The sequence below is a fragment of the Dipodomys merriami genome, unplaced genomic scaffold (assembly GCF_024711535.1).
Source record: "Dipodomys merriami isolate MVZ:Mamm:240054 unplaced genomic scaffold, mDipMer1.0.p SCAF_714, whole genome shotgun sequence".
NCBI classification, from domain to species: Eukaryota; Metazoa; Chordata; class Mammalia; order Rodentia; family Heteromyidae; genus Dipodomys; species Dipodomys merriami.
The window spans coordinates 234,050-259,568 of NW_027206307.1; positions in this window are offsets into that span (position 1 = coordinate 234,050).

Here is a 25,519-nt window from a genome sequence, read left to right on the forward strand (position 1 = left end):
GTGCAGAGAATATCTATATGTTGGGAACTCTATGGCAGAGAACCTTCCTCAAATGAGGCAAACCACTAATACTGTACTAATTTGAATTTCTCGGTGCAGTAATCCCATTTTTTCATGAAATATGTTGGTAATAATAAAATGTAAAATGTAGACACCAATACTAAATGAAGATAAGATAAAGTAGCAAGAATGTAACAAAGGAGTAAATAAATATTTAAAAATTGCTATACAAATAAACCCATGCAAAACTGAGTCCCCAGTGACTGCTTTTCACCCTGAAAGGAGTGGGAGCTCAGAATAACAATAAAAATCAACACTTAAAGCAGTGAGCACTCTTGTTTTACCAGTAATCCTTGCTACTCAGCAAGCTGAGTTCTGAGGATAATGCATAGCCAGGACGAACAGAAAAATCGAAGCGACTCTTATCTCCAATTAACCACCAAAGTGGAGTTGTGGTCATGTGGTAGAAGAAAAAAAATCCCACATGAACAGGGCTCATGCCCTAAGTTCAAGCCCCAGGAACAGCTAGAACAATAAAGCAGTACTAGTTTCAGTGACACAAAGTTCTAGAGCAGCCTTTTTATTAATAGGTCCTGTTATCCATCCCGGGAGGAAAAAAAACAAACACCTCTCTCCTAGATCATAGGGGTGTTTACACTTTCTATTAGATTGGATTTTTTAACTTTCAGTACCAATTCCTAAACAAGGGGAAAAAAAACGTATACTCAGAAAAAGAGCTGTTAATAATTGAGAAGACTGAAAATGCATGGTTGAACACTACAGCTGAAGGCATGTCTTTAAATAGAAGAAGTAAGTCATTTTTTGGGGATCTACAAATGAACAGAATACTATGATAGGCTAAGAGATTCACAATAATAACTATGGCAAAGCTTAATTTATATATTAGGCATACTGAGAAGTTAATAAGAGCTACCAGTTGTAACAATATAACAGGATGCTGTGAAGGTGTGATGGCTCTTTTTTGGATACTTAATTGTAGTTCTTTCATCCCCTGTGAAATTATCATATGGAGTTAAAAAATGCATACCTTTGGTGCTGGGAAGGTGGCTTAGTGTTAGAGCGTTCCCTTGCATGCTTGAGGCCCTGGGTTTGATTCCTGAGCACCACATAAGCAGAAAAAAAGCCAGAAGTGGTGCTATGGCTCAAGTGGTAGGTACTAGCCTTGAGCTGAAGAGCTGAGGGACAGCACCCAGGCCCAGCGTTCAGGCCCCACGACCGGACCCATCCACCCCCCCAAAAAGCTTACTTTTTTGTTTCCCTTTCACTCTAGATACTTAATTGTTGTGTGTTCATCCCTTCTGTAATTATCTTATTGATGTGAAAAAAACTATTACCTTGAGATTCAATGATATGTATGTAGTGTTAGACTGCTACTTCCCTGTTGGCAATTCATATATAGGAGAGTTTGCTTTCAAAGCTCATGGTTCAACAAACAAGAACAGAATACGTTCAAGATCCTGGAATGTGGAAGCTTATGTCATCGATTCTACAGAACTTACTATCCTAAAAATAACATCCTAGATAATTTTCTACTGTTTATAGTGAATAGAGTATTAAAAGTGTGCTCTTATAAAACAGACACACACACACACACACACACACACACACACACACACACACACACACAAGCATTATTAGGTTCTCTTATCAGTTTATCATATATATTAATTTACCATTTCATTTTAATATAAGCTTAGTCATATATGGTGTTTATTAGCCTTTTGATCCAACATAAAGCTCAGGAGAGTGCATAGATCCTTAGTTTAAACCCCTGGACTATTTCAGGAAAAAAATTAAAATGAGTAAGTCACAATAGAAAATAGACTTGGAGGAAGTAATCTCAGATCCAAGGATCCTTTTCTGACACACAGTTAATTGATGGACATTCAGGTGATTACTGGGTTCAGACTGGTGAAGGAGGTGGGCGTAGGGGGTAGGTTCCCTGTAGACTTAACAATGATCACATCTCATCCAATTGCTAGTCAAGTTGGCATCTGTCTGTCATCTCAGCTATGTACAAAGCTTTGATAGGAAGATATTAATCCAGGAAAGCTTAGGTATAAACACAAGATCATATTCCAAAAATAAGCTAAAAATGGGTATGTTGTATACAATTCTGGTACTGTACTGTTGAATTCATACCATATGCTTAAACTCTGCAAACCAATTTATTTAACACTAAATTAATCTATAACAATGCAATGATGTTGGTCCAGTTTTTCAATTTAGAAAACCATAGGCAGGTGTTAATTAACATAAGGTCGTGCTGAGTTTATTAAAAGAATGTGTGGTCATGTTTCACTGTATAAATGTGAGTATAGAGAATTCAGTGCAGTCTTGGTTTATCTTCTCACACGTGATTTTTAGGGTGACTTCACCGTCCTATTATAGGATTAAAAGTAGTATTTGTGACTTTGACCACTTTTGGTAGTTTTTGACTTTTGTACTGTGCACTATTGCTTTTATTTTTCTCTCATTTCCAGAAAAAAAAGATAAATTACTTGCTGTAATCATGTTGTAATGCCCTGGCTTATACATTTAAATTTCTATTGTTTATTTCTGTGATATCTGTATACATACAGACATCATTCTGACAATTTATCTTATCATACAAACATATACTATTCCATCTTTCTTTGCATTATCTTTCTTTGCATCTATCTTTGCATTAGTAATTAGTAATATCCTAGATAATGTGTTACTTATTTCAGAACTTCATGATTATTTTTACTACTGGCATAATTAATGCCATTGACAAAAGAACTCAATAAATTAGATGTAGTCAAAATTTTCTACCTTATATATCTAGAAGCATCAACAAAACTACTTTATTCTTGTTTGTGTTTTAAATTTCTGGCCTATATTGTTATAGATCTATAGTTTATTTTTATTGTATTTTATTTATCTATTCATCATTTATTTTTGTTTAATTAATTATTTTTGCTAGTTTTTAAAATATTTTATTTAATAGTTGAATAAAGGAGTTGCTATTCAATAAAGTAGTTTGTGAATACAATGCATCTTGATCACTTTAATCTCTTTTTAACATTTCCATTCATCTCTCCCAACCACTTATTCTCTGATTTTTCTTAATTTTGTAGCATATGCATTGATTTTTTTTTACTTGCTCCTGCTTTCTACCACTTTGCTATATTCTATATCTACTTTCATGGTAGAACACTTTTGCTGGTTAAAGATTATCTAGTATCCCTTTAAAAAATCATTTTATGTGTAATTGAAAAATGTTATATTTGTTAAATTAATTCTATAAAATTTAGGGATACTTTGTATTCTGAAAGTATATTCAATCATCATCACCTTGGAATATTCTCAAATATTCCTCATTCACAAAGAAATCTCATACCTGTCTGCAGCTATTCTGAATTCTCCTTAGACTTCCAACCCCAAAGAAACTGTTATGCCTGATTTTGATAATTCAAAAATTTCATTAAAATCAAATCATTTTATTTGTTATTTTGTGTCTGCCTCTTTACATCTAGCCTGTTGTCAGTGTTTCCACTAATATCATTTCTCCATTTCTCTTTTTTACTTGATAATGGGCTATTTCATGAGTATAAAATGTTTTGTGATCTGTTTTCCTATTGGTCAGCGTGAATTTTTTTTTTCAATTCTTTGGCTGTCATGGATAATATTGCTGTTTTGAACTTTAGTGTATAAAAATTATAGACAAAGTTTCTGAATCCATTGGGAAGATTACTATTGACTTAATCATTCCTTTGGGGGAAACTTAAAGCCATATTTGCACTTTTTTTTGATTGTGGAGATTGAACACTGACCCTGGGCACTGTCTCTCAGCTCTTCAGCTCAACTTGAATGCTGTACCACTTTAGCTACAGCACCACTTCTGCGTTTCTGGTGGCTAATTGAAGATAAGTGTTTCATGGACTTTCCTGACCAGGCTGGATTTGAATCACAATCCTCTGGTTTTAGCTAGGATTACAGGCAAGAGCCACCAGCACCCGGCTCATATTTGCATTTATGTGCACTTAATGACACTATGTAGATAAAGAATGGAAATTTGAACCAAATGATGTCATTCCAGCTTTTCAGAAAAATTGAGGTAGCAATAAATATCTCCTCCTTTTCCATTTTGTTACATTAATGACTCATGAGCTATGGGACCCTTACATTAGCATCTTGTGACATCTGTGTAGGTGTATTTAGTATTAGAAAATGTTCATAGAGAAATATAGACAGACAGATTTTCAGAAAGCAAAGGATATCAGGTATGAAAGAACAGCATAGAAGGAGACACATTTATCTAGCCTAAGAGATTTAGAATACTAAAACAATGAGGAATAAGCCTAGTTAATAACTAGTTCTTCAATAACCAAAAATGGTTCCCTAGAACTGTTTCTGCTATACCTTAGCTACTATCATTTTTTTCCTTCCATCTGGAGGTATTCCTTCTCTTCTCTCATGACTGTAAATTAGCGTCTGCCGTTTTGGTGCTATGATTGGCCAAAATGATTTCCAAATCTCACTTAGACTATCCTTCTCATTGTGATTAGCAGTGACCCCTCTCAAAATCCTGGAATATGTGTATTTCAAGAATTAATCTACACCTGACATCTAAGCACATTCCTGGCATTAATTGCCCTGACCTAATGAACAAAACTTTTTTTCAACACAGTATCCTAATGTAGGTAAAGCACATGAATTAGGGTCTATTGTCAAGTATCAGTATTGAAGGAACAATTATATATTCCAAGTTTGGGTTCTTTATTTTGCATTCACTAACTAAATGTTCATTGTTGTTGTTGTTGCTCTTGTTGTTTTGGCAGTCCTGAGGCTGAAACTCCGCGCTTGGGAATTATTCCTCAGCTTTTTTTTTTTTTTTTTTTTTTTTTTGCTCAATTCTAACCCTCTACAACTTGAGGCACAGGACCACTTCCAGTGTTTCTTTTTCTGTTTATGTGTTACTGAGGAATTGAACCCAGGGTTTCATGAATGCTAGTCAATCACTTTACCATGAAGCCACATTCCCAGAACACTAAATGACTCTCTTAAGATGGCATTAAATTTTCATTCCATAACTATGTATCATAATTTTAGCCAGAAATTTTTGCTAGAAAAGGGCATTGATCAAAGTACTGAATCCAGTAAGGCTAGATAGACAATGAATAACAGTCACGGTCTAGCCAGGGCACAGAGGGACTTACCTCATGGAGCTGGTACAACAGAATGAGTGAGACAGCTCCTGACCTACAGCTCAACTCCAGAATGAGAGGGCCACCTTGGTTCCAGCCACATTAGAGATGCTGGGTCAACTCCTCCAGCACCCATTCAATCAGTTCCTGAGAGAGAGAGAAAAAAAAACGAAAGAAGGTCAGAATTACACTTAAGCCAGGTACCTGTTGCTCAGGCCTGTAATCCTAAGTACAGTGGAGGCAGAGATATGAGGATTGTGGTTTATAGCCAGCCCTGGCAGGAACACCTGTGAGATTCTTATTTCCAAAGAACCACTAGAAAACTGGAAGTGGTCCTGTGTCTCAAGTGATAGAGTGCTAGCTTTGAGCTGCGGAGCTCAGGGAGCTGCCCCAGGCCCAGAGTTCAAGCTCCACGACTGAAAAGGAGTGGACTTCCCACCACAAGAAGTAGACTGAATAACACCCATTGTCCTAGGGAGCATGGCAGAGAAGTCAGGCTGAGCTTCCTGTCAGCTGGGAGTCATAAGTAGGTCACCCAGCTTCTCTGTGCCTCAGTTTTCCCAGCTTCAAAACTGAACAAAGTGAAGGATCCTGTTCCTCATGGGGATTGGGTATTAAAGAAAGAGAGTCATGTTTTGTTTCATAATCCCATACCTGTCACAACATTAATAACACAAAACCATCTGAGATCTTTCCAGGTCTTTTCTGTCATATACTCACAGAACTGCCAAGAACCGTATCTGACGGCCCCTCCCTCTGTGCCTGGCTCTGCTCTAGAGATCCCTCTGTATTAATCCCTTGTTTTCTCAAAACTGTCCCATGAGGAGATTGAAGTCCAATGGTTGAGGCCCAACCCAGAGCTTCACCTGTGGTCAAAAATGGGCTGCTGTGGACTGAGTTTGTGACAATCCATCAAAACCAATGACTGAGCGTGGCACTACATGTCTACCATCCCAACTACAGAGGACCGACCCTGGTGGCTCATGCCTGTCACATACAGGACTGTGATCCATCCCAGCCTGAGCATATATTAAGTCTCCATCTCAGAAATGCCCAAGACAGAAAAGCTGGTAGAAGACCTGACTGGCAAGCCTAAAGCCTTGAGGTCAAACCCTAATATACCAAAAAGAACCAGGGTCACAGTGCCAGAGGCTCATGCCAATAATCCTAGGTACTCAGGAGGCTGAGATCTGAAGATCACAGCTCAAGATTTAAAATAGGTTTCGCCTCGCCCATCAGAAGTCATGAGGAGAAGACCCAGAGTCTGACTAATGCTGTTGCACTCCATACTAGCAGGACTCATATCTTTACTAAGTGTTGGACATGCTCTCTGTCCTCCAGGAAAGCCATCCCCTGCAGCTGCACTCCTAGGTCCTCCCAAGCTCCCACTCCCACCAACCAGGCCCAAGGGAGTACACAGCTCCAGGGCACACAGATCCCTTGTTCTTGTAATTTAACAGTGCTGTGTCCCATTCAAGCATCTCACCCTTCCAGGCTCCCAGACCTCAGCTATGAAGCCCATGCATGCCCGAAAGATAGCAGGTAGAAGTTACCAAAGCATTCAGCCTCCTTGTTACCACTCACTTCTACACACACACACACACACACACACACACACACACACACACACACACACACATCCAGACTGGTGACAGAAGACTCATCCATGCAGCACCTCAATTTGCCAACTGATCACGCACCTGAGCACAGTCAGACTGTACAAGGAGAAAGATGATCTCTCTCTCTGTCTCTCTGTCTCTCTCTGTCTCTCTGTCTTCAGGTGAAAGGATGATCAAGCACAGAAGACAAGGGTTCACACAGAAAGGGGGGTCTATCTTCTGCATCCAAAGCCTCCCATCCGCAGAAAAAGGGAAAAGACCCCAGAAGGCAGGGGTGGACATACTGCTCCCCACCAGCTTCCCACCAGGGAAAGGAAGGGTGCAGATGTGCGGCTGTGTGTCTCCCATTGCTCCAGGTCAGGGGCTCTGTGGCGTCCACTCCTCACCCAAACTTGCATCTCCCCATTTCCTGGGACACTAGACACTGGATATGGGGATGGGATCCTCGGGTCCACACCCACCCCCACTCCTGGGGCACATTTATGGCAGGGTGTGGGCCAGACTGTGGGGCACAGAGGAGGCGCAGGTCCTGGTCAGGAGGGGGGGGTGATATGGGGTCAAAGGGAGCGGGCCTGTGTGGCCACCACTCACATGTGCTGCTGGCAAAATCTGTTGGCAGCTGCTCCAGGTGGGGCGAACAGCAATGGCAGTGGTATGGTTAACATCAGGCCCAGAGCAGAGTACAAGGGTGCCAGGACCAGGTCAGGGCAACAAGATGGCTAGAGGTACACCATTGCCCCATTGTCTGAGGAATCCAAGAGGCAACATGGGTTTTAGCCAGCAGCACCAGGTTTGAAATGCTGTGCCATGGGGAAGAGGAGGAGGGGGCCCAAGCACAGGCGGGCACATGGTGGGCCTGAGCAAGGCCTCTCCTCTTAGTCCTCGAGTCTCCTGCTCATCACTCAGCTACCTCTACCTCAACTGCTCGTAGTGGTGTCAACCAACAGAATCTCAGTGCTACTGGGTAGTATGGAATGTGGGCATGGCCACCATTCTTGTATCCCATTGTTCAGAAAGATCCATGAAAGAATGGGGATGTGGCTGGAATCCTGTGATGCAGTCAGAATGGGTGGAGTCAAGATGATGGCAGCCCCTTTCCCAGGGAACTCTGTTCAATCCACTTAGGGACAAGAATGTTACCTGAGCCGGGCGCTGGTGGCTCATGCCTGTAATCCTAGCTACTCAGGAGGCTGAGATCTGAGGATCGCGGTTCAAAGCCAGCCCGGGCAGGAGAGACCGTGAGACTCCTATCTCCAATAAACCACCAGAAAACCGGAAGTGGTGCTGTAGCTCAAGTGGTAGAGCGCTCGCCTTGAGCTGAAGAGCTGAGGGACAGCGCCCAGGCCCAGAGTTCAAGCCCCACGACCGACAAAAAAAAAAAAAAAAAAAAAAAAGAATGTTACCTGCTTTAGCCGGATGGCTGCAAAGATTGTTGTGTATGTCTGTTTGTTCCGAGTCCCAGACCTTGAACTCAGGATCTGGGCACAGTCTTTGAGCTGATTTTGATCAAGGCTAGCCCTCTACCAATGGAGCTACATGGCTTTACTTCTGGTTTTATTGGCACAATTTGGACAGGAGTCTCAAGGACTTTCCTGCCTAGGGTGACTTTGACCATCATCCTCCTATCACAGCCTTGTAAGTATTAAGGAGGACTGCTGAGAGCATTTTCATATCATTAACATTTTGACAACTGAAACCTGTTAGGAACTTTAGCACTTTTGAAAAAAAATGGCCTTTGTTTCATCACAGTTCATTTGCATATGTCATTGTGATTTCATTCTCATATCCACACTATAAACTCATGGCAATTAAGATCTGACTTGCCACTGTGACATCACAAACCCTTTGTGACATCATCACCAATGTGACATCAGACTGTCGTTATGACACCTTCAGCTCATGGTGATATCACCAAGCTACACTGACATCATGGCATTATGACATTTCATTGCCATTTTGCTGTCATAGACACATTGTGAATGTATATCCTATGATTTCATTCTATTTTAAATGTGGCATATCAGTTGATATCAGAAACATATTGTGACCTCATAACCATTGTAACATTATAAACCCTGTGTGGCGTCATAACCAGTATGATATCACATTGTTGTTATGATATCTTTAGCTTATGGTAACATCACAAAATGACAATGACATTATAGCATTTGCCATTAGGTCATTGTGACATCATAGTCACATTATGAATGCCTAATCTGTGATTTCATTGTATTTGAAATGTGGCATGTGGGTGGATATCAGAAACTCATTGTGATATCATAACCTTTGTGACATCAATTTGGCAATGTGACATCACAATGGCAATGTGATGCTACTAAGGCACCATGATATCACAATGGTGATGAACTCAAAATGGGTTTCTGATATCAACCAACATGCCACATTAGATATAGAATCAAATAATATAAAGGGCAAATACAACGTGTCTATGATATCAGAATGACAATATAATGTTACAGTGCTATGATGTCATTGTAGTTTTACATGTCAAAATGAGCTGATGTCGTCATAATGGCAACATGATGTCACAATTATGATGATGTCAGAAAGATTTTTTTGTATTTTAATGGTATGTCTGATGTCAGTTGTCATTAGTTCCCCATGAGGATATGGATACAAAAAATGTTCTGTGATATCATAGAGGCCATGTGTGTTTTCAAAGGTGGTAAGAGGTCATAATAGCTTTTGAAGGCACACTGTGATTCATAATATCACAATGGAAATGAGATGTCCCATTGGGTTTTTGATGAGGTCACAATGGTTTTGTGATGTCACAGTTTATAATATCAGAATAATATATCCAATTTCAATTACTCTTAATTCAATATGAGGATACCAGGTGATAGAAGAAGCTTCAAAGTATGAGGTCATACTATGTGAAAACCCAATGAACAATGATTTCACAATGACAATGTGATATCTCAACATCATGTTATAATAATGTTTTGATGTCACAATTGGTGACACCATACTGATGAGGAGGTCGCAATAGTTTTGAGATGTCCCAAGGAGTTGTTGATGTCACAATGGCATGTGGGACCTCAGTTGTCATACACCATGAGTATATGGATTTGCGAAGGGATTCTGATGTCCCCAAAGTGCATGTAGTCAAAAAGGTAAAGAACTAACAGTTCTGAGATGTCACAAAGTGACACAATTGTTATGATGTCCAGTGGTATAATATCATGATGTTACACTGGATTTTAGATATCTCATATCATATCTGAAATATGAAGTCAAACACAGATTTTCAACTCACAAAGGGCCTAAAATATCACAATGACATATCACAAATGTTGTGAGGACGGAAGTATTTGATGTCACAGTGGGTACGTTCACTTCTTAACCCAGAGCTGGCCAGTAACAGGCCACTGGTGGTGCTGTTGAAGTGGCATGAGTGGAAGTGAGATCTAGGATGACCGACATCTGGATTTATGGCCTGCGGGAAGGAGGGGGGCAAAAGGTGTCTTTAAAAAAAAAACTCTTAGATATAGGTATGAGTCAAGCGGAAAAGATCAGATAATGTGATGTTAGGAAAATTAACCCTTAAATATGTATTTTAATGTTTTCGTTTCTTTCATGCATGTGTTTCTAACGCATTTATAAGATTATTTCTTTGTTGCTTTGTATGTCCCTCCCCCACAGTGTAACCCCCGCTTTCACTTTATTTGATGTCAGTATAACATGTGGAGGAGATGGGGACAAACAAGTCGTTTAAGGATTCAGGTGGACCTGTTGTAACAAGGAGAATTACAAAATGTCATGTCAAAGCAAGCTTTACAATGTCAGTGTGGGGGGGGGGAGGGGGGTATGATTAGGTGGGGGGAGGGGGGAGGCTGGGAAGGGAGGTGAAGGGTAAACAAAGGAGGAGGCTGGAATGCTTGGTAAGAAATGTATGCATTATCCTGCCAATGTAATTGTAACCCCTCTGTACAGTATGTTCTCAAATAAAATAAAATAAAATTAAAAAAAAAAACTCTTAGAACTGGAACTCTGGGCCTAGGAACTGAGCTTCCTTTGCTCAAATCTAACACTCTACCACTTGAATTACAGCTCATATTTCATTTTTTTAGTAGTTTAGTGGAGATACGATTCTCACGATCTTTTCCGTCTGGGTGGGCTTCTAGGTGCCATCTTAAGAGCTCAGCCTCTTAAGTAGTTAGGATTGCTGGTATGAGCCACTGGCACCTGCTAAGGATGTTAGTGTGTGTGTGTGTGTTTACTAAGGCTTGAACACAGAGCCTATGTGGTATCCTTTAGCTTGTTTGCACAACGTTGGTGCTCTACCACTTGAACTACAGTAGCTCTGCTTCCCAGCTTTTTGGTCATTCATTGGTGATAAGACTCTGCCCAGGCTAGCTTTGAATCTTGCTTGATCCTCATGTGTCAGCGTTGAGTAGCTAGGATTATAGGCATGAGCCACTGGCATCCAGCTTCAAGGATGTCTCTTCATACTGTCTTCTGTTCTAACAGCTGTCTACTTTCCCTGGCCTAGATCTCTGATCTATACATCAGCTCCCATCAGCCCTTGACTGTGTGGAGAACATAAAGCTCAAAACTGTCAAGCATCCTATTTCTATGTCTTCAGGGGAGGGTACGTTTCCTCTGAAGCCTGGAGGAGTAGAGGGAGGGGAAGGAAGGTTAGCTGTAGATGGTGCTAAGCTGGGAGAGAGGTACACTGTCTTAGCCAAGAAGGAAAGTGTGGTCAGATGTTAACAGCTCATGCTCTCATATTCTTAGCTCCTCAGGAGGCTGAGATCTAAGGATTGACATTCAGAGGCAGCCCAGCTCACTTTTCTTGTTTTTTTTTGTTTGTTTTGTTTTGTTTTGTATCAGTAGGATCTTTTTTTTTTAATTGTGAAAATACTGTACAGAAGGGTTAGAGTTCCATGGGCAAGATAATGAGTACATTTCTTATCACCAGCTCACTTTTCTAAAGTGTGTGAGACTCTCCTTTTTCAATAACCACCTAAAATTGGAAGAAAAGCTGTGGCTCAAGTGGTAGAGTTGCTAGCCTTGAATGAAAAAAGTGAGGGAAAGAGTCCGGGTCCTGAGTTCAAGCCCTAGTACCAAGATGTGCACATGAACACACAAACACACACACACACACACACACACACACACACACACACACACACAGAGGAAGGTAATAATGTTGAGCTGAACTAGAACTGTGGGCAGTCTAGAGGCACAGTCATGTGAACTCTCGACACATAAGTTATTTCTCCCTAACTCCTTCTTGAGCTGAGGGGTCTGGGCCATGGTAGTAAGTACCATGGGACCTGTACCTCCATCCATGCATAGGGTACAGAACCAAGGGAAGAACAGGATGGATGCTCGTTTATACTTGGTGCATGATTTCAGATCTTCATCTGCTGCTGAGCATTGGTGAGGAAAGCAGGGCTCTGAGCCGGGGACTCCTGGGATAGCCACTGCTACAAGTAGCAGCCAGCCAGCTGTGGATTCCTGAGCCTACAAGTCTTTCATGAGCCCAAATCAACACCCACCCAAGGTGTGCCTGACAAATTTGCCCCCATGAGTAGGCATTACCTGCTGTGCCATCTTGCAGCCCTTGCCCCTCCTGGCCCAGAAACCTGGTCTGAAATGCTGACTTACTGCTCAGATCCACACTGCACCCATGACAGATGCCATTCTGATGTCATTCTGGCCAATGTCCTCCGTGCCCCAAGGCTAGACCCTTCTCTGAAACTTTGGCCCGCTCTGTAGGCAAAGGCTCCCAAAGAGGCTGCTTTCAAGACTTGTAGGACACCTAGATATTGGGAGACGCTCAGGGGCCCACTGGAAATTACTCTTCCTAGAACCACAGAGTAAGGTTCAAGCAGGCCCGGTGTTGGTCATGGGGCTTGAACTGTGGGCCTGGGCACTGTCCCTTCAGCTCTTCAGCTTACCATTTTAGCCACAGTACCACTTCCAATTTTCTTGTAGTTCATTGGAGATAAGAGTCTCCCGGCCTTTCCTGCCTGGGCTGGCTTTGAACCATAATCCTCAGATCTCAGCCTCCTGAGGAGCTAGGAATATAGGCATGAACCACCATCACCCAACTGATTTGGACTTTCACCACAGTGGACTAGGAACTCCTGAAAGCTTTTCTTTATTTTTTATGTGCCAGTACTGGGACTTGAACTTAGGGTGTGGACTCTGGTCTCTTTAATTTTTGCCTAAAGGCTGGCACTCTACCACTTGAGCCACAGCTCCATTTCTGGCTTTTGGTAGTTCATCGGCAAGAAGAGTCCCTCTAACTTTCCTCCCCTCAGCTGGCTTTGACCCACGACTTCTGATCTCAGTCTTTTTGGTAGCTAGGATTTACAGGGTTTTAGGCACCACTGGCATTGGGCTAGAAGCTTTTCTTAAGCAAGTGTTCTTCCCTGCATTTGCCCTGACTCCTCCATGTAAAGGAGGCCTGAGGGTCCGGAGCTGTGAAAAATAGGCTTCCAGCCACAGGAAATACCTGGGGTCCATGGTGAAAAGCCAAGATAATCTTCCCCCTGGTCCCCATTCTGGGACCTCCACCTTCTGCCCTCCCTGTGACTCAAGTACAAACCTTGACACAGCCTTGAATGTCCTGCCGGACTTGTCTGAAGCCACAGAACCTTCATTCCACCCACACCATCTATTCTACACCACACCTCAGGAAACTGTGCGCATGTTGTACCTTCTGTCTGAGGTTCTCTATCTTGTTCCACATCTTAGAACTCCTGTGGAATTTTGGCACTGGTTATATCACCTCCAGGAGCAAGTCTTTCCTTCCCTTCTCCCTCTTTTTTTAATATTGAGTTGCTAGAGATGGAACTTGTGCAGGCTGACTGACAAATGCTCTAGCTTGGTGTGTGTGTGTGTGTGTGTGTGTGTGTGTGTGTGTGTGTGTGTGTGTGTGTGTGTGTGTGTGTGTGTGTGTGTGTGTGTGTGTTGCCAGTCCTGGGGTTTGAATTCATGGCCTGGATGCTATCCCTGAGGTTTTGTGCTCAAGGCTAGCACTCTATTACTTGAACCACAGCTCTACTTCTCACTTTTTGGGTGTTTATTTGGAGAAAAGTGTTTCATATAGACTTTCCTGCTTGCAATTGTGATCCTCAGATCTCAGCCTCCTGAGTAGCTAAGATTACAGGGGTGAGCCACCAGCAACTGTCCACTACTCTACCTCTTACCTCTAATCTTGGCCCTCCTATGAGTACCAGAAGAATATGTCTCACCAAGCTCAGTTTTTGCCAGTCTTGGGGCTTGAACTCAGAGTCTGGGCATGTTCTTGAGTTTCTTTTGGTCAAGGCTAGTACTCTTATCACTTAAGCCACAGTGCCACTTTTGGCTTTTTCTGTTCTGTGATACTGAGGAATCGAACCCAGGGCTTCATGTGTGCTAGGTAAACACTCTACCACTAAGCCACATTCACAGCCCAAGGCTCACTTCTGACAGGAACTATGAGGGTGGGATTTATTGACTTACCTCTTTTTGGTGCAAAAATCGCTGGCTATTTCATATCTTTGCAAAGATTTGTGAACAGCCTGTGACTCAGCAATGAGGAATGGTGAATGAGGGATAGCCACCAGGCCCCAGGGGAGTAGGCTAACATATCCTACAGAGGGATAGCGAATATGGAGCCAGAAACTTTGACAACTCCTACAGCCTAGGAACTGTGGTCTCCCTGGAGGCAGTGGCGGGCTGCTAGGTGTCCCAATGGGATATCTCAGCCAGGACGTAATTCACCTGTTGCACAGCCCATGCAAAACCGGCAGGCTTCAGTTATTAAATGGCAGAGAAGGATGCTTTGTTCAACCTGCTGGCTCAGACTTAGGACTCTCTGAGGACTTGCCCAGGTTGGGGGTATGGACATGGGCAACCTGCTGAATGCCCATCATCCATACATCATCCATCCATACACAGAAACATGGAGTTATTGCCTCCTTTTTTTTGGGGGGGGTGAGGCAGGTCAAGGGTTGTACTATGAGCCTAGGCCCTGTTCCTGAGCTCCTTTTGCTCTTGAGTCACAGCCCCACTCATAGGCTTTTTTTCTCCCTATGATCTCTTAGAAAGAAGATTGTTTTGGACTTTCCTGCCTCAGATGAATTCAAATTGGCATTCTCTACATCTTAGCCTCCAGAAGAGTTAGGGTTATAGGTAGGAGCCACTGACTCCTGGCTTTCTTTTCTTCTTGTTGTTCTTTTTTTTACTCATGACAATCTGAAATCTTCACGGTGTCATTCAATGGTTTGCATTCAAAGTTATCTACCCAGGCCTGGGTTTAGAATGCTATGACTACCACCCACAAATGGAGGGAGATCCTGATGAACTAATTTCTGTTCATGTGAATGCTAATGGAATGTTATAAAAGTAATAATTTAATTTGCAGTTAATTCATGATTCTATTTTAGAATGCCACACAAAAATTAATGGATTTATATCTTCCATTCTAGCACCATGGTATGATTAAGGATATTGCCTATATTTGTAATTAATGCTTTTATTAGTACTCAACCATGATACCTCATGAAATGGAGTCATAATTTAGTAACTAATAATTACTAATAACATATATATAATTTAATAATATTCTCACATTCTCCCTTTGTATGTGTGTATATATAAATATATACATATATATGCCGATATATATGTATGTATATATCATATATATATATATATATATATATATATATATATATATATATATATATATAAAATATCAATCTACACATCTATCTATCGGGCACTACTATAGCTTGATTACAGGTCCTCAGAATTTCCTGGATGCTCAGTTTGCCGGAGGCTGGTGTGCTAAGACTGTACCCCGTTTATGGATTGGGCATTGTAGGCTGAGTTGAAATTCCAGCATGGCCAAATATTTATTTGTGGAGTAAGAAGCCAATCTTACACTTTTTTTCATTCTCTGTGAAAGTCCTGGGTCTCAATACTATGTATAATCCATATGCAAATATATCCTATGAGATATGATATAATAAAGGAAATGTTATATGTGTAATAATACTAAATAAGTAAGGGTAATAAATGTCATATGCAGTAGGACCCATGTATGTAAATAGATCTCATATATATGAATATTATTTTTTCCAGTTCTGGGGCTTCAATTCAGGCCCTGGGAACTGGTTTGAATTTCTTTTCTTCTTTTCTTTTCTTTTTTCTTTTTTGCCAGTCATGGTGCCTGAAATCTGGGCGTGGGCACTGTCCCTCAGCTCTTCAGTTCAAGGTGAGCACTCTACCACTTGAGCTACAGTGCCACTTCCAGCTTTTTCTGCTTATGTGGTGCTGAGTTATTGAACCAAGAGCCTCATGCATGCAAGGCAAGCACTCTACCACTGAGCCACCTTTTCACCCCCATGAATTTCTTGTCTTCAAGGACGGTGAGCTTCCATTTTCACACACAGTGTCACAGAGTTACCCAGACCCTGAGTTCAAATCCCAGGACTGCTAGAAAAATGGTGCAATTTCCTAGCCAGGGTCTTCCTGTTATTATTACTTGTTTTTTGGCCTACCACAGGGCTTGAACTCAGGTCTTTGCATCTCTGCCACAGCTGATCATTGGATCCTACGACCCTACTTCAAATTTCAGAGCTGGCAAAAAAAAAATAAAAAAGAGAAGGATAAAACTGAGAAGTTCAAGAAGGTGGTTTTACGTTTTTTTTTTTTTTCTTTGTATTGTGACCATCCTGGGTCTAAATGACAAGACCCAGAATGTGTACATGACACTGCATTGCTAATGTTTGGTGGGCTATTAGGGAAGCCATAGCTGAAACAAGCAACTTAGACCTGGAGGTCCAATCTTGGAACTGCCACTAATGAATGGTGGGTGGTTCTAAGAAATTCATTCTGATATACATCCGTACAAATGGAATGTTATAAAAGTAACATTTAAATTAGTAGTTAGTATATGATTATATTCTAAAATTATACACAATTATTCTACATTGACTAATTTTCAATACTTTATTATGTATTCAATCATGATACTTAAAAAGGAAGGAATAATTTAATTGCCAATAATTGGTATTAATATCATATATGCAGTTTCATAATATACAGACATCTCTTTTGTTTTATACATATACATCTATCTATCTATCTATATCTATCTATCCTGGGTTCCATTCCTCACTACCACTTGCACAGAAAAGTCCTGAAGTCATGCTGTTGCTCAAGCAGTCCAGTACTAGCTTTGAGCATAAAAGTTTAGGGACTGTGTCTAGACACTTACTCAAGATGCAGAACTGTCACCAAAACAAAATGATAGAAGGTTCTGACTGCAAAGATATAAGAATAGGACTGCAAATACATCATCGTAAGGGAAGCTAGGAGACTGGTGCTGAGAGCTGCCATCTAACCTGATGTAGCCAGAGGTAAACTGCTGCAACCCAGCTACACGGAACCGGATGCTTGGGGCTTCCTCAGCCCTGTCATCCAAGATACTGGGGAGCTGAGATCAGACACTGGTGGTTTTAAAATCCAGCCCTGACAGGGTATACAGCTATGTCATTGGTTTTATATGAGGAATGGTGTACTGAGTACATTCTTGCATCTGGTCCTTGTAAGAGCTCCCCAGATTATTGGGCAGATGAGAACCTTGAGGCTCAGATATGTCCCCATGTCAGGGCCAAAATGATGTATGTACTGAACTCTAGTGAATTTTCTCCTACAGACAATTGTTTTGGTTTATTTTTCTTGGTCATGAACCTTGAACTCAGGGCCTAGCCACTGACCCTTCCCTGTTGGGATCATGGCTAGCTCCCTACCAATGGGACCCAAGGACACCTGTACAAAATGTTACAGTCTAGGCATCTGTGGCTGATATCTGTCATCCTGACTACTTTGACACATTTTTTTTCTCTGTAAAAATCCTGGATCTCAGTATGAAGTATAATCCATATGCAAATATATGCATGTGATAAGATGTAATAAATGAAATAAATGTTATATATGTAATAATACTAAATAAAATAAATAATGAATAAATAAGGGTAATAAATGTCATATGGAGTAAGCCCATGTATGTAAAAAGATCACATATATGAATATCAATTTTTCCAGTGCTGGCGCTTAAATTCAGGCCTGGAAACTGAAATTCTTGTCTTCAACAACATTGAGCTTCCCCTCCCCCACAGTGTCACAGTGTTACCCAGACCCTGAGTTCAAATCCCAGGCCTGCCAGAAAAATGGAGCAAATTCCAAGTCACAGCCTTGGGCCTTGTCCAGGCCGGGGCTTGAACTCATATTGTGGCAATTCTGCTTCAGCTTTGATCACCCTAGGATGTGGTGCAGCCAATGGACCCACAGCCCATCCTGAGATCCTAGGTCCCGAGTTCAAATCTTGGGACTGATAAAAGAAAAAGGAGAAGGGCAGGGAAGGTGGCTCAGTAGTAGAGTGCTTGCCTTAGATGTAGCAAGCTTCCGAAAACCTACGGAGGCACCGTTGCCAATAATGAATCATTGACTTAGGTTCAGCTCCCTAGTTGTTGTCTGCCTGAAGGAATCTTGAATTAATTGTAGCAGTTTGTTTTAACACTGGAACACAGTCTAACAAAGACAGGATAAGTGCAGGGAACTTGGCCTGCCCCGGGAGGTGGCACAAATGAAGGTTTCCTGTCAAAACAGAGCATTGGGGAGAGAGATATCTTGGGGTACAAAGAGGCCTTTTTCTCCTGGTCTTCAGGGCCAGCCTACACTCATCATCACTAGTTGGCCCAGAAAGAGTTGTTTGTTACAGAGCTGTATAGGAGTGAGGCTTTTTGTCTGCCTGTTCCAACAAAGCAGCAGACTTCCTCCAGCAACCTGGGGTGTGGAGAAACCCTCAGGCTACACTGGGAACAGGGAGGGGAGCCCTGGAACATGCACTGTCTTGAAAGCACCCTCTGTACTATGAAATCATTCTATTCAAAGCAAATTTCCTAGCTGGGTGCCTTTCTTCATAGCGACTCTGGATGTTCACTGATAGAAATACATTCACACATACACAGACACATGGAGTTACTGGCTCTATTTTTTTTTTTTTTGGTACAATTCCTGAGGCTTGAACTGTGAGCTTAGACATTGTCCCTGAGCTCATATTGCACAAGGAAGTGCTTTATTGTGCCTTAAACCATGATACATCATTAATGAAGGCATAATTTAATACCTAATAATTATTAGTAATATATTACGTGTAATTTAATGATATATAGACATCTCACATTCTATAAATATATTTATATATTTAAACATACATTGGAATATACATATACATCTCTCTCTCACTCTATGCATATATATGTATTTGCAGCAATTAGGCATCTATCTATTTATATATTCGCCAATTCTGGAGGTTAAACTTAGGTCCTGGGAACTCCCTGGCAATGTATTTGTTTGAGATTGCTGTGCTTTCATTGATCCCTTGACGAATTGGGCATTCTATGCCCTGAGTTCAAATCCCAGCAGTTCCAAAGACAATAGGTGGATTAAGCAGCCAATGTTGACCTCTTCTGCTGTCTGTGAAAATATTGTTTCCTAGGTACAATATGTAATACCTACGCAAATACATATATATGATGTAAATTATAAATGTATATAAATATTATTTTGCCAGTCCTAGGGCTAGAATTCATGCCCTGGGAAATGCTCTTGACTTTCTTTTATTCCAGGAGGGTGAGCATCCACTTTCCCACAGCAAAATAGAGTTTCCCAGGCCTTGATTTCAAATCCTTGGTATGGCATATAAAATGTCCCAAATTCCAAGCCAGAACCTTAATTTTTTTGAGGGGGGGGCAGGCACAGGGCTTGAACTCAGGTCTTCACAAGTCTGCCTCAGCCTTGATTACCCTAGGCTGGGGTGCAGCTTTTACACCCACAGATGATCCAGGGATTCTAGGACCCAATTTCAACTCCCAGCACTGGCAAACAAACAAACAAACGAACAAACCAAAATGGAAGAGGAAAAACCAGAAAGTTTTACACAACAGTTTTACCTTTGTTTCTATTGCACAGTGACCATCCTGGGTCTCACTGATTTGGCTTGAAAATTGTACATGACTTTGCATGGCTGAGGCTGGTGGGCTGTCAGTGAAGCCTGAGGTTAACCCAGACACCTGCGCCCTGAGTTCGATCCTGGGACTCCCACATACACATGGCTGAAGGTCCTAGGAAACTGATTCCTATCTCTAGGAACACTAATAGAATGTTTGAAATGTACTAATTGAATTACTAATTAACTAGTCTTTCTAATGTAAGATTGTATGCATTAAATATAGGTCATTGATTAATTTAATTAATACTTTATTAAGTCTTCTACTGTGATTAATTAATGGAGGAATAATTTTAGACCAATAATTAGTAGCCATAGAATATACAAAAGTAAGATATAGACATCACTCTTTATATAGAGTTATACACTAGAATCTACATAAATGTCTACCTGTCTCTCTCTGTATACGTTCATAGATGCATATGCATATGCAAATACACACACACTGCATTTTACACATCTATGTGTTTATATATTGGCCACTCCTAGTTCCAAATTTGCTAGACAACTTCATTTGCATCAGACTGCTGTGCTAACATTGACCCACTCCCCATTCATGAGGTGGGCTTTCTAGGCCCTGAGTTCAAATCACAGAACTGCCAAAAACTTAAGTAATCCTGGTGGAAGAATCCAAATGTCCCATTTGTCTTCCTTATCAGTGAATGTCCTGGGTCTCACGAATGAGCTATAGTACATTGGCAAATCTATGTCCTATGTAATAAGACGTAAAAAAGGTTATGTGTGTAATCATACTCACTAAAATACATAAGAAATAAATAAAACAAAAAATAAAATGAATGACTAACTGTAATATGCAGTAAACATGTGTATGTAAATATGAATCCTATATTTAAAATGCATGAGAATATTATTTTTGCAAGAGCTATGACTTGAATTCAGGCCCTGGGAACAGGCCTGACTTTCTTGTCTACCAGCATGGTGAGCTTCCCCTTCTCCCACAGTGCTGTAGATGTACCTCGGCCCTGAGTTCAAATCCCAGGACTGGCAGAAAAATATGGCATGAATAACAAACCTGAAGTAGAGGGCAGGGAATGTGCCTTAGGGATAGAGTGCTTTGCATCTATGAAACCCTGGACTTGACTTCTCAGGAACACATCACTAGAAAAAAGCCTAAAGTGGCTGTGTGGCTCAAGAGGGAGAGGGCTATTATTGTACAAGAGAAATTAGGTACAATGCTCAGGTCCTGAGTTCAAACTCCAGGACTGGTGTATGTGTGCACACGCATGCACACACACACACACACACACACACACACACACACACACACACACACACACACACAGATACACACACACACCAGAAGTAAAGCTGTGACACAAAATGGTAAAGCACTGGGCTCCTGCGCTGAGCTCATGGTCAGCACCCAGGCCCTGTGTTCAACCCCAAAACCTTGTCACCCAGGGCTCAACTAGGAGAGGTCAAAGGTTTCAAAACCTAAAGTGCTTCAGCAGTCCTAGATGACAGGAAACAAGATCAGACATGTGCTTGGATTTCCAAAGCTTCCGGAAACCTAGCAGAGGCATCATAGGCCCATCATCACCCTCAATGAAACATTTCTTGAAGTTAAGTGCCCTAGTTGTCTGCCAGAAGGACTCCCGAATTATATTGAGCACTGTATCTGAACACCAGAATGTAGTCTCACAAAGGCAGGATAAGTGCTGGGAACTTGGCCTGCCACAGGAGGTGGCCCAAATGAAGGCTGCCTGTCAACCCGGAGCACTGGGGAGAGAGATAGCTTGGGGTACAAAGAGGCCTTTTTGTCCTGACCTTCACAGCCCATCCACACTCATCCTCACTAATTGGCCCAGATGGAGTTGTTTGTTACACAGCTGTACAGGACTGAGGCCTTTTGTCTGCCTGTTCAGACAATGAGATAGACTTCTTCCAGCAGGCCTGGGAGGCAGAGAAACCCTCAGGCTGCATTGGGAACTATGAGGGGAGCCCAGGAACATGCACTGTCATGAAAGCAGTCTCTGTGTTATGAAATCATTTTTTTGAAAACAAATTTTCTAGCTTGGTGCCTTTCATCATAGCTAATCTGGAGCTTCACTTATAGGAATACATCCACACATGCACAATACATGGAAGTAGGTCCTGGGGTTGAACTATGAGCATAGGCGTTGTCCCTGAGTTACTTTTGCTCAAGTGTAGTGCATTAACCTGGAGCCACAGCCCCACTTCTGTGTTTTCTGTGATCTCTTAGAAATAACAGTGTCATGGACTTTCCTATGCTGGCTGGATTCAAACTCAGATTCTCTACATCTCAGCCTCCTGAGGAGCTGGGGTTACAGTCAGCAGCCACTGGCACCTGCCTTTCTTTTCTTCTTCATTTTTTAATCTGGACAATCTGACTACTTAACAGCACCATTCCAATGCTTTGAATTTATAAGTCAACTACCCAATGTTCTTTATAGGTGCTTTCTCTGAGAAGGATTTTCTCTCCTCATCTTCTCCTCTGGTCACAGGTTTGAAGCCAAAAGTGAGAAATGAGTGTGACATGATTTTGGCAGCAAATGTCCACAGGACATGCCAGTTCAATCACTTAGCATTGAGCTGCAGTGAATTTACTGTCTCAGGACGAGAGGACCAAAAGCTGGAGCGATCCTCATACTGTCTGAATTGCTCCTTAGGCCTATAAATTTATCTAATACTATGAGTGTTTTGTGTCTCCAACCTGAAGTATCTAGAACACAACTGAAGAATCTTCGTGTTTCCTTTTTTCTCTAGTACCTCTCGAGATTTAGACTAAGGGTTTGTGTGGAACAGTTCCTCAGCCAAATCCCTGAGCAAAGCCACTTAGAGTCTTCTCAGTAGATCTCTGTTCAAAGCCAGCCCGAGCAGGAAAGTCTGCGAAACTCTTATTTCCAATAAACCACCAGAAAACCAGAAGTGACTCAGTGGCCCAGAGGGTAGAGCTCCAGCTTTGAGAAAGAAAGCCGAGCAGGAGATACACGACAGACGAGGCAGGAAAGCCTGGCAGGCGCTTATGTCCAATTAACCCAGGTGGCTTGAAGTGGAGCTGTGGCAGTTGTAGAGTCTCAGACTTTAACAAAACAGCTGAGGAACATATAGGGCCCTGAGTTTAAGCCCTGGGATGTCCACCAAAAAAATTCAAAAAGAGAAGGCCAAGTTTATGTATGAGTGTCCTACCTACTTATATGTGCATATTACCTCTTTGAGTGCAATCAGATGGTATGCAATGCTTCTCCTTTTATGTACAGATTTATTTTTCACATAGGCTTGTTGCACATACTGCATCATTCTCTTCTTTTCATGCCCATGTCTTTTCTCTTCCAGAGTTCCAGGCCTGTGTCCTCATATGATACACACATAAGATCTCAGCATCCTTTATTTCATATTATTATTAAGCCAAGGCAGGAACAGTCACAAATCAGGCAAGGGAAGAGAAGATCAGGGTTTTTGAAATAACTTGTATTCAGAAAATTAAACTTGGGGAATGTAAAGTGGTAGCATACTTATGTAGAAACTACCATTAAGAAAAATATGAGAGGGCTGGGAATGTGGATTAGTGCCTAGCATGCAAGAAGCTCTGGGTTCATTCCTCTGTAGCACATGCACAGAAAAAGCCAGAATTGGTGCTGTGGCTCCAGTAGTAGAGTGCTAGAGACAGTGCGCAGGCCTTGAGTTCAACACAAGTACAAGTAACTTCTCATCACCAAGGAAAACCCAGGAAGCTCTTGAAAATCTGCCCTTTCAGAAGTGGAAGTCAGAGTGTCATAGAATTTCCTGACCTGGCTGGCTTCACCCTGTGATCCTCAGACCTCAGCCTCCTGAGCTAGGGGATGGGCCTTGGCTACTGGGACTTGCTAGGTCAGAACTGTAATAACATTGACAATACAAGTCAACTACTTATGACAAAGGACTTGAGGAGCATATTAAGCCTTTCACCAATGGATCTTTCAGAACTCTAGGACACAAGGTTATAATGCTAGTGTCTGAGAGGCTGGGCATATGGATCAGCTACAGTTGAACCTTGAGCTCTGACTCCAATTCTGGTGTACATCAGCGTTCATTTTCCAGAGAATATTCTCCTAATTAGCAAATTGGAAAAGTACTTTGATTAACCCTCACTTTTTTCCCATAGTGTGTCTCAAACTCAAGCCTGGGCACTGTCGCTGAGCTCTTCATCTCAAGGCGAAACTCTACCACTTGAGCCACAGTGCCACATGGGGCCTTTTGGAGGTTCATTGGTGATAAGAGTCTAACAGGTTTTACTTGCCAGGCTGTTTTTGGACTGTGGTCTTCGGATCTCAGCCTCCTGAGAAGATAGGGTTCTAGGTGTGAGCCACTGGCATCTGGCCTATCATTTTTGCCAGTGCTGGGGCTTGAACTTAGGGCCTTCGTACTGTCTCCATGCTTCTTTTTCTCAAGGCTAGTGCTCTACCACTTGGGCACTCCACAGCTTCTGGCTTTTTCTGAGTATGTGGCACTGAGGATTCAAACCCTGGCATTCATGCATGCTGAGCAAGCTCTCTACCACTAAGCCACATTCCCAGTCCCACCTTTACAATTTTATCCCTCAACTTGCCTATCCTCAAGGAAAGGTTTCTGAGTATAAATCATCTAAAGAAATTCCTATAGGAAGGTATTAAAGATAAACAAGTCAAATCTCATATTTGGGAAAGGCTCTAAACATGTGAAGACTGTGACAAATGCCTTTATTTTAAAGTATTAATGAAAAATGAGTCAATGTCCTAAATTGTTGTGTATAATTCTATAATAGATGTGCAAAATGTAATAAATATTATGTGAAAAATAATATTAATACAATAAACAATTAGTAAATGAATAAAATATAGAAATACAGAAATACAAAATCAATAATAAAAAATCATAGTTTGTATTAAACATAGACATGTAATATGTAACATATATTACACATGTACACACATATTATTTTCCATTATAGGGACTTAATTCAGGCCCTGGGAACTCTACCCTGAATTTCTTTTCCTCAAGGACAGTGAGCTTCCCCTTAACCTACGATACAAAAGAGTTACCCGGATGGTGAGATCAAATCCCAGCAGTGGCAGAAATACTGGCCCCACTTTCAAGACTGTCACTTAATTATTTTAAATGGAAGCAGTGATTTTTATTCAGTTCCGTACTGAAGATTGTAAAAACAGCAGTTTGTATATCTATTCAGACATCCTTCCCTTACCTGCAAAGTGGTTCTCCGATCTATAAATTGTTTCCTTTTTTGTACATTTTTTGTTGAAAAACGTTGTATAGAGGGGTTACAGTTACATGAGCAAAGTAATGAGTACATTTACTATTGAGCATTGCTGCCTCCTCCTTTGTTTTCCCCTTGCCATCCCTTCCCTCCCACCACCACAGCTATCTCCCGAAACCCCAGCTGAGGTCAGTGACTTAATTTTTTGCTTTTGTCTTGGCACAAGATTTGAACTCAAGTAGTAGAAACTCTGCACCTTCCCTCACATTGCTACAGGTTTACCAAGATCCTGAGTTCAAATCCCAGGCTAGGAAAAAAAAACTGGCAGAAATTCCAAACCAGGGGGATTTTTTTTTGACAACCATGGAGCTTGAACTCAGGTCATGGCAACTATACCTCAGCTCTGATTGCCTAGACTGGGCTGCAGCCTCTCACCCATAGTCTATCCTGG